Here is a 10,829-nt window from a genome sequence, read left to right on the forward strand (position 1 = left end):
TAAAGTTGCTTGTATTTTGTAATTTATTTACACATCACGATAGAAGCTAACAAATGCTATCTATGCATTTTTTTGTACAGTCGCCCAATTCACACCTTAAGCTTGGTTTTCTTTGCATTGTAATCTTGGACATCTCTTGTCAGAATAATTGAAGCTTGCTGTTTACCTAACCCCTTGTATAAAATGTGTACGATAGTCAAATATTGTAGCCTGGTATTGTGAATAAACATTATATTTTACATCCTGTTAAACAATTTGGATTGCCTGTTGAAAGACCATAGTCCAAAGCCTTGCTGAATACGCAATATTGCTGTATGCGTCTCAGTTTAACACATCTGCCTTAATGTTTGCCACATCCATCCAACTGTCTATATTCAGTCCGACTGTGTGTCTGACTGTATGTTTAGGTTTATTATTGTCATTTGGATTGAGTTGCAGTGAAAACTATTCTTTAGCATGCTATCCAAACGGATCAGGTAATATTATACATAAATAAAATCAAGTCAAACTCAAGTACAAAAAGAGCAATGGTGAAGATGGAATGTAGATGTGTCTGTCCTTATGTCTGTCTCACTGTCTACTGTCCCATTGTCTGTGACATATCTGACTGTCTACATCTGGGGTCAACAACCTATGGCCCACGGCCGTAACCCAAAATCATCCGGCCCACAGGCATATATTTTTTTCCCAATTAGTTTTCGCGACCTGGGAACTGCAGCCAATCCAGGGGCACGAAGGCGACCTGGGCGCTACAGCCAGTCTCGGGGCAGGCGAGCCGACCTGGGAACTGCAGCCGGTCCCGGGGACACGAGCTGATCTTGGAACTGATGCCAGTCCCTGGGCACGCGAGGGACCTGGGAACTGCAGAAAACGAATTGAAAAACACCTGAAAACTAATGCAAAAAATAACACCAAGTGTCACACTGTGGCGATAGATGTGGCCCACCATCCGCTCACAGACATGGATCCTGGCCCCTCTGCAGATTAAGTTTGCCGACCCCTGGTCTACATGCCTGTCTCACTCTGGTATTTCTGTTTTACTCTCCGTCACATCTAATGGTCTTTCTGTCTCCCTCTGTCTCTTTATCACATCTGTCCCACTATCTGCAATGACTCTTTGTGTCTATGCCACATCTGTCTTGCTGCGAGACAGATGTGACCTGGATCCACTGCATTTTTCTATCACCACCACAGATGCTCTCTCACTGCCTCTCTACTCTGTTCCAACATCTGGATGACAAGGATGTGTACGTCAGGCTGCTATTCATAGACCACAGCTCAGCATTTAACGCTATCATCCCCTCCAAACTCATCTCCAAGCTGCAAGACCCGGGCGTCTGTAACTCCCTTTGCAACTGGATCCGCAACGTCCGGACTTCAGGAGGCTTCAATCATTGAGGATTGGTAACGGAATCTACTCACTGACCATCGGCATAGGTGGAACTAAAGGCTACCTGCTTGGCCTCTTGCTCTACTCACTTTACAGCATGATGTCATGGCTAAGCACAGCTCCAATGCAACCTATACATAAGCTGATGACACGACTGCTGCTTGCCAAATCATGGGTGGTGATGAGTCTGTACAGAAAGGAGATGGAACGCCGGGTAGAATGGTGCCACAACAACAGCCTCTCGCTCAAAGTCACCAAGACCAAGGAACTAATCGTTGACTTCAGAAAGGGAAAGTCAGGAGACCACTTGCCAGCTTTCATTGGGGAGTTAGCAGTGTCTATCTTTGGCAGTGGAGAGAGTTAGCAAGCTTCAAATTCCTGGGCATTAACATCTCAGATGACTTGTCATGGCCCCAGTACATTGATGTAATCACAAAGAAGGCATGCAAGTGTCTACATTCCTAGAAGTATAAAGAGATTTAGGATTGTCACCAAATACTCTTAACAAACTTCTACAGATGCATTGCATCAAGTACCGAGATTGGTTGCACCATGGCCAGGTATGGCAATGCAATGCATGAGGTTGTAGAGAATGATGGACTCTGCCTGGTCCGTCATAGCCACAGGCCTCCACACCATTGGAAGTATCTATATGAGGCGCTGCATCAAGAAGGCAGCTTCTATCATCGACGATCCCCACCATCCGGGCCATGCCCTTGTCTCGCTGCTACCATCAGGCAGGAGGTGCAGAAATCTGAAGCCTCACACCAGCAATTTGAAAAATAGTTACTTTCCTATAATCATCAGGCTGTTGAACTGACCTGCACAACCCTAATCCTACCTTGGTGATGGAACATACGATTCCCTCTTTCACAACAGTGGACCCGTTTTCTAATTGCGTTTTGTACAATGTCTTGTGTGTGCAGACTTTTTCTTTTCAGTGACTTGGAGAGTTTGTGTGTAATTTACGTATAATTCATATTTTTGTGTGTTGTTTATGTGCCTGTGATTCTGCTGCAAGCACGATTTTCATTGTACCTGTACCTCACTGCATTTGTGCATATGACAAAAAAAACTTGACTACCATATTTATCTGTCTGCATGTGATGCATGTCCCACTGTGTGCTATATCTGCCTCACTTTCTGCCACATCCGTCACACTGCCTGTTTCTCTCTCTCTCTCTCTCTCTCTCTCTTGCCCAGGTTGGGCTCTGGCTGCCTTCCTCATAGTCTGCCACAGCACTTATCAACTTTGGGTACCAACCTCACCCATTGGTACAACTCTTTTACCTTTTTCACCTCTTAAATGCCATGCCATCTCTCTGACTTCAATCTCAGAAACCCCCCCGCGCACCTCTTCAGGGCTTGCTGCTCTAGCGTCAACAGTCAGTGACAACATGGTTCCAAATTGCAATCACTCCCTGTGTAAAAAACATCCATGCCTCAGGACCACTTTAAAGCTCCTTCCTCCCACCTGAAACCCATCCTTTCCTGTTTTTGATACCCCTGCATACAGATTTTGTCTGTCTGCCTTATTGGTGCCTCTTATATATAGGATTACATACTTATATCAGCTCATTCCTCAGTCTACGTAGAAAACAAGCCCAGCCCAGTCTTTCTAATCCCTCCCCATAACTTAATTCGCCAGCTGGGAAATCACATTGCTCCAGAATGCTCCAAGCTGATGAAGTGTTTTCAAAGTGTGATCAGTGGTTTAGTTTAGTTTAGAGATACAGCACAGAAACAGGCCCTTTGGCCCAATGCGTCCGCCCCGACCAGCGATCCCCGCACATTAACACTATCCTACACACACTAGGGACAATTTACACTTATACCGAGCCAATAACCTACAAACCTGTACATCTATGGAGGCCTCTAATTGTCAACAACCATTCCTCTGTATTGGTCTAGTGGCAGATATATAACTCTGAGATGCTGCCTGTCCCATTGTGTTACTCCAGCACTTTGTGTCTATCTTTGGTTTAAATCAGCATTAGCAGTTCGTTGTTTCTACAAAGGTCTGGAACCCACTCTGAAAATACATTAAATCCTGGGGATTTTGTTATGCCTGAACTCCTAATCAAAACATAAGTGGTGCTGTAGCCATCTTTCTTCAATTGTAGCTGGTGGGGTTCTAATTTCATTGCCTATTCTTGGGATCGGTAAGATTGTTTCCATGGAAACAAATGTTAATATATTTTCTTCCTGAAAGAAAGTCAAGGTTGCTTCATTTACAGAGCTTCCCGGTGGCTGTGTCTCAAGAGTATTTAATTGTCATATGTGCCAACAACAGAATAATGAAATTCTTCATTGCAACAGCGTAACTGGCCTGTGGGGATCGGATATAATTTGATCATGCCGCTGCCTCTGCTCTGCCCAGCTTTGGAGACTCCTACCTCAATCTTCTTCCCATGACTGTTTTTAGTCACCTTCTCTGTTCCAGGGGGAACGACCCTCATGTTTCCAATGTCTCCTCATGACTGAAGACTCTCAACCCTATCTACAACCTGTAATCTCTTCTGCGGCATCTTTAAAATGCCCAGATACTTCTTAGTATCCAGAAGAGTTCATGATGTTCCAGTCAAGTGATTGCAGAATGATCTCTTTGCTTTTGTGTTTTGTCCTAAGATGAATTGAACCCAAGGAACCTGTATACCCACTTAACACACTTTATCAACTTGTCCAGCCAAAAGTATACATTCTTCTCCTGGTATTTTACATAAATGTATTTCTGAAATGAATGACCCAAGCAATGAATAGTCCCTTCCACGCCTCACCACTCGCAATCCTTGTAATCGTGGCTGTTGAGTTCTATGAGGAATCATCACACCTGTAATGACTGACCTGCTACAAGACCAATACAGAGCAATGGTTGTGGACAATTAGAGGCCAACAATTCACTGACCACACTATGAAAACACTTCATCAGCTTGGAACAATCTGGAGCTTGGTGACTTCCCAGCGGGTGAATTAAGTTATGGGGAGAGATTGGCTTTTCCATGGAGGCTGAGGGGTGTTCTGAAATAAGCATCAGTCAGAAGAAGGGTCCCGACCCAAAATATCACCTATCCTTTATCTCCAAAGATGCTGACTGACCCGCAGAGTTACTCCAGCACTCTGTGTCTATCTTTGGCCTCTAGATAGTTTGGTTGGTTGGCCACCTTCTGGTGGTAAAGGATTGTCTTTATTGTGTCTTACACATGCAGATGACTTGACATCTACAAATATACGCCAGCATTGGGATGTGAGTGAAAGCCCATCTGAAGATTGACTTGAAGATAGTTTATCGAGGCAGGGAGTTAAGATGAAAATGCAATAGGGTGGAGGGTGTGTTCTGCCTTTTAGGCTGCAGATAGACTCAACCTGTCATGATTTGTGTATTTCAGGTATAAACCTGCACCAAAGAAATGATGACTGATAATTATATTTTCTCCCTTTACAAGACTGTGGCTATGGCTGGCAAGGTGAATCTGTCCTTGTTGGAACTTCCTATTGAACCGTTGCAATCTGTTTGTTGGTATCCCTAATAGGCCTTTCTCACGGGGCGACTTGACGCAAGATGTAACCAGAGTGAAGTGGTCGTGGTCTAGCACGATATCACACGAAAGAGAGAGGTGGGGGAGAGAGAGAGAAATGAGGGGAGACGTATATACACACACAAAGCAGAGTTTTACTATGTATGTGGGAGACACAAATGGACTGAGCACAGTACCTTGGTCTTACTGTGTGTGGGAGAGGGGGAGAAAGATACGTACACTCACAAAGGCAGAGTCTCTCAGCCTGTGTGAGAGGGAGGGAGGGAGAGAGGGAGAGAGAGAGAGGCACACAAAAGGTGGATGTGAAATCTCACCTGCCTGTTTCAGTGACAGACACCCGCCGCCAGTAAATGAAGACACCCCCATCTCTCTCCCTCGACTTCCCCACCTTTCCCTCCCAACTCCAGTCCCGTCCCGACCCCCTGGGAAACTGAAGGGAGCAACAATTAACTGCTGCCTGCCCGCTGAGTTAAAGAGTTCCCACGGTAGTAAGACGATGTTAGTTGCGCCCAAGTTTAAATTTCCAACGTGTGTTTCAGAGTAAAGAGTCAGCGCAGAATCCTTGATAATCAAAAAGTCTGAATCAACAAGTTAGACACAAAATGCTGGAGTAACTCAGCGGGCCAAGCAGCATCTCTGGAGAAAAGGAATAGGTGGCGATTCGAATCGGAACCCTTCTTCAGACATCCTAATCGGAATTGAGTCTGAAGATGTGTCTCGTCCCGAAACATCACCTATTTTTCTCCAGAGATGCTGCTTGACTCGCTGAGTTACTCCAGCTTTTTGTGTCTGTCTTCGTTTTAAACCAGCATGTGCAGTTCACTCCTTTACACGGGTCTCTGGAGAACATTGATTGGTAGCGTTCCGGATCCTGCTTCGGAAAGGCATCGATCGCTGGTTGGCGAGGACTCCGAGCTGTATCTCTCAAAGAAGTACATGTGAAAAATTTCTCACGGACCATAAAAATGAGGGACCTTTCAGTAAAGTCCCTTTTAAAGATTATAGTTATTTTCTTGAATCTCATTAACATAACTCATGCATAAGTTGATGTCCATATGCGGATGCAAATCTTTATTTTTTTAATTTAATCCCACAGAAGACAATTTCTACTCACCTTCTGTCCCCTCTGTCCAGCTTCCGGGTTCACCGTTCGCAGGAGTTCCCACGGTACACGCAAGAGTCAGTACGGATATCGCACTGGCCACTACGTGCATATAATGTTTCAATGTTCAACCACAAGTGTACAAGTCACACTTGGAGAAATTCAAGCTTGTTTGAATTTTCTCCCGAGTCACCAAGTTACACGAGTACCTGCCGTTAGCGCCACGGTGGTCCACGAATGCCGTACGGTTATCGCAAGAGGTTCCCACGATGTTCAACTCTGGTTAACTCTTGCGTCAAGTCGCCCCGTGAGAAAGGGGTTTAAATTGCTGTCGGGAAGGGAGTTCCAGGATTTACAATCAGCAACAAGTCTTGACATATGTTAGAGTTAATTAAATCACTGGTTACGTCCAAGTTGAATACTGCGCAGTTCTGGTCATATAAGAAGGATGTGATAAGCCAGAGAGGGTGCAGAAAGTCATCTGGACTAGCATGAGGGCTAGGACTTTTTTTACCTGGGAGCAAAGGACATTGAGGACACCTTTATGATGTTTATAACATTATTAAGACCATAGATAGAGTAGGTAGTGGAGTCTAAAACTAGAGTATAGTTTAAGGTGAGGGTTAAGATTTAAAGGGGATTTGTGGGGTAGGATTTTCACACTGAGAAAAGTGGGAATGGAATGTATTGTCAAGAAACATGGTAGAGACGGGTATAATTACAATGTTTAAAAGGCATTTGAACAGGAAAGGCACAGAGGGAAATAGGCTAAACGCAGTCTAATGGGATTGGTGTAGATATTAGGGTCAACACATTTCCACTAGTGGGGGAGTCTATGATTAGAGGTCATAGCCTCAGAATTAAAGGATGTTTCTTTTGGGAAGGAGATGAGGAGGAATTTCTTTAGTCAGAGGGTGGTGAATCTGTCGAAGCTGTGAATGGATATTTTTAAGGCAGAGATAGATAGACAGATTCTTGATTAGTACGGGTGTCAGGGGTTACGGGGAGAAGGCAGGAAAATGGAGTTAGGAGGGAGAGATAGATTCAGCCATGATTGAATGGCAGAGTAGACGATGGGCCGAATGGCCTAATTCTGCTCCTATCATGTATGACCTTATGACATGGACCAGTTGGGTCTGTGCTGTAGAAATTTATGAATCTCACTATGAATTAAAAGTCAGTATGTTGTGCAACTTGGAGGGGTAGCTGTAGATGAGTGGCTGTGCTCCGATAAGTCTTCTTGCCCCAGACGTCAATAGATTGTGATGGACCTCAAGTATCCCGGTGGGTTCTGCGCCACCCCCTCTCCAGGGGCACCTGAAAGGGGCAGGCACTTAAGACAGGTGAACGATTCCCCGCAGCCTGGACATGTTAATGATCGCTAGACTAACTAATATAATGCGACTCTTGCTTAATCCTGACCATCTACTACATGGATAGGCAGGTTTAGAGGGATAAGGACCAAACAAAGGCAGGTGGGACTGCTGTAGATGGTGCATGTTGGTTGGTGTGGGCAAGTTGGGCACAAGGGCCTCTTTCTACACTATGACTCTATTCATTAATCACAATGGTTTGACATATGTCTCACACTACACTTCCTACTCACTAGGATCCAGCTTCCAAATTCCATTTGTATTTGTCAGGTCCTGGTTCCCGTACTCTGTTTCCACTCACTGAAGCGCTGGATTCCCATTCACTGGAACTCCTTTTCCCAGACACCCTTTCCACTGACCTCTGACCCTGAATCCTACACTAGCTTTCAACGTTCCTGGTTCACTGGAAAACATATACAATGCCGCATAACATCTAACAAAAGTCAATTGAAAATATGTTGTCGTAGAAGTGGAAATAACACCCAATAGTCTGTCAAATCTGTCATTATAGTACCACGCAAGTCCTCAGTGTGCTGGATATTTGGAGTTTTACTGTGTTAATCAACACCCTTCATGCATACGGCACCTATAGCAAAGAAAGGGCTGATTTACAGGAAGTTACCACATTTGGCACAGGGCCATTTGGATGAAGCGATATCAGGACCAATTACTAAATGCTTGGTCAATGGGGTCGAATTCAGGTATGACTTAAAAGGGGAAGGGAGATGGAAAGAGGTGTGGAGAGAGGAATGATCAGATCTCAGGATATTCGCACTGATGCAGCAATGAAATGGAGGATAAAACAAAGAGCATGAATTGGAGGAGCCTCGTTATCTGCCTCTGCCTCTGATCAATTATTCATCAAATGAACAAACACAGAACCGACCGTCCCCGGGTAATGAACAGATTCCATTTTTACAGACATACAGAAGTCAATTTTATCTGTAGCTTGGAAACTACACAAACCAAATTACTCGATATGGTAACCATATCATCACATTATTGGAATGAATGACACCGAAAGCACATAAGACATAAGAAAGAACAATGACTATAAGTGGAGAAAGGGAGTGGAAATTAATTTTGTCATTAGTGTTTACTGATGTCCATAAGTTAGACGTCTGTAACCCGGGGGTGGGCCTGTACCAATATTTATATTCCCTATTATGCTTCATGTTATTAAAAACACTCAAAACACTCATTAGCGTCTTCTCTAGACTCTGCTGGACTGTATGTAGTGCACACTGCATTTCTCTGTCTCAGGATAGCATCTCAGAGAGACAGAAAGGAAAAAAGGTTGACCCATTGGCTGCTAATGCACCCACACTCCCCTCTGCTGTGATACCTGCCAGTCTGCTCATTTAGCCTTAGTTGGAATGAAAGTTCATCACATCACAATGATAAAATCACAAACATCCCTGAACTCTCAAAATTAATGTGATGTTCCAAATAAAACAAACTGATGTCTACTGTGGCAGTTTCATAACATCATAAGATCATAAATGATAGGAGCAGAATTAGGCCATTCAGCCCATCAAGTCGACTCCGCCATTCAATCATGGCTGATCTATCTAACCCGCCTAACCCCATTCTCCGGCCTTTTCCCCATAACCTCTGACACGCGTACTAATCAAGAATCTATCTCTGCCTTAAATAAATCCACTGACTTGGCCTGCACAACCTTCTGTGGCATCTGTTTCACTCTATGTACAACCCGAACTGTGTTATAATTGGATTGATTATTGTTGGGTAGTACTATCTTGAATTGAATCTGTTGGGGTCATGCTGATCAGATTGTGGCCCCAGCTTCACTTTCCTCATTGTTCCCTGTGAAGTCATTGGACATGTCAGAAAGGTCTCGAAGCGAAACATCACACATTCCTTCTCTCCAGAGATGCTGCCTGTCTGCAGAGTTACTCCAGCATTTTGTATCTATCTTCCAAAGTCGTTGGATATACTTGAGACCGAGGCAGACTGACTTGGAAATCAAGTCTGCCTGGCATTTCCTTGAATATATCCAATGCCTTCTCCTTCCTACCTCTCAGGAGCACAGAATTTCGAAGACTCGCAATTCTCTGAGAAACCACGCACCCCAGATCCAACCAAAATGGGCAACATCTTATTCTAAAACAATACTCTCAGTTCTAGACTGTCCCACAGAGGGAAGCATCCTCTCAGTACATGCTGTACAAAGACCCTTTCAATTGATTGTAGATTTCAGAGATTTGTCCCCAGTAGTCCCTTGTAAGTTAATGACTTCATCCTAGGAATCAACCGACTGAAAACCTCTGAAATGGCGCTAGTCCAAGTATAAAGAGATTAGTATGATGTATGGCATACCCCGGGAGTGATTTCATGAAGCCCTGTTTAGCTGTAGAAACGTTACTTTTACACATTCTTCTTTGCAATAAAGACCAACATTCATCCTGCTGTCCCAAGTACTTGCAGTACTTACATGCTAACTTCCATGTACAAAACCCCCCAGATTGCTTTGCAGTACTATGCCACTCCTTAGTTCCATCATCCATTCCCATCCAACCCACCATTCCCCAGTACTCTTCCATTTAAACAACATTCAGCTTTTATGCATATGGAAATAAGAAACTGCAGATGCTGGTTTACATAAAAAAGACACAAAATAATGGAGTCAACATCTCTGGAAAACATAGAGAGGTGACAATTTGGGTTGGGACCCTTCTCCAGAAAGATAAGGAGGAACAACCAAGAAAACACACCAACACCTCTACTTCCTTAGAAGGTTTAGGGTGTTTGGCATGTCCCCTACAACTCTCAGCAACTTCTACAGATGCACCATAGTCAAGTCAAGTCACATTTATTTATATAGCACATTTAAAAACAAACTCTCGTTGGCCAAAGTGTTTTACGTTTGTCATGAGAATAGTATAAACAAATAAACTACACACATATATACATATAGCCCTCGCTCAGTGGATGTAAGGAAAGACTTGGGAGTATAGATACATTTTTAGTCTTGACTTAAACGAGTCATTGGAGGGGGCAGTTCTGATGGGAAGGGGGATGCTGTTCCACAGTCTAGGAGCTGCAACCGCAAAGGCGCGATCGCCTCTAAGCTTATGCCTAGACTGCGGGATATTCAGCAGCCCCAAGTTGGCCGATCTGAGGGACCTGGAGGTGGAGTGGTGGGAGAGAAGACTTTTAATGTAGGAGGGGGCAAGCCCATTGAGGGCTTTGTAGACATAGAGGAGGGTCTTGAAATGTATACGGAACGGCACAGGAAGCCAGCGGAGAGAGGCCAGGATTGGGGTGATGTGGTCCCTTTTTCGAGGGCCCGTCAGGAGTCTAGCTACAAGACCCTCCTCTATGTCGACACTGCCTCCGGCCGGCCCCCCATGTCCAGGACAAAAGTCGACTGCCCGTTTTGGACCAGTTGCAGGCGGGACAGGGAA

The sequence above is a fragment of the Leucoraja erinacea genome, chromosome 8 (assembly GCF_028641065.1).
Source record: "Leucoraja erinacea ecotype New England chromosome 8, Leri_hhj_1, whole genome shotgun sequence".
Lineage (NCBI taxonomy): Eukaryota > Metazoa > Chordata > Chondrichthyes > Rajiformes > Rajidae > Leucoraja > Leucoraja erinaceus.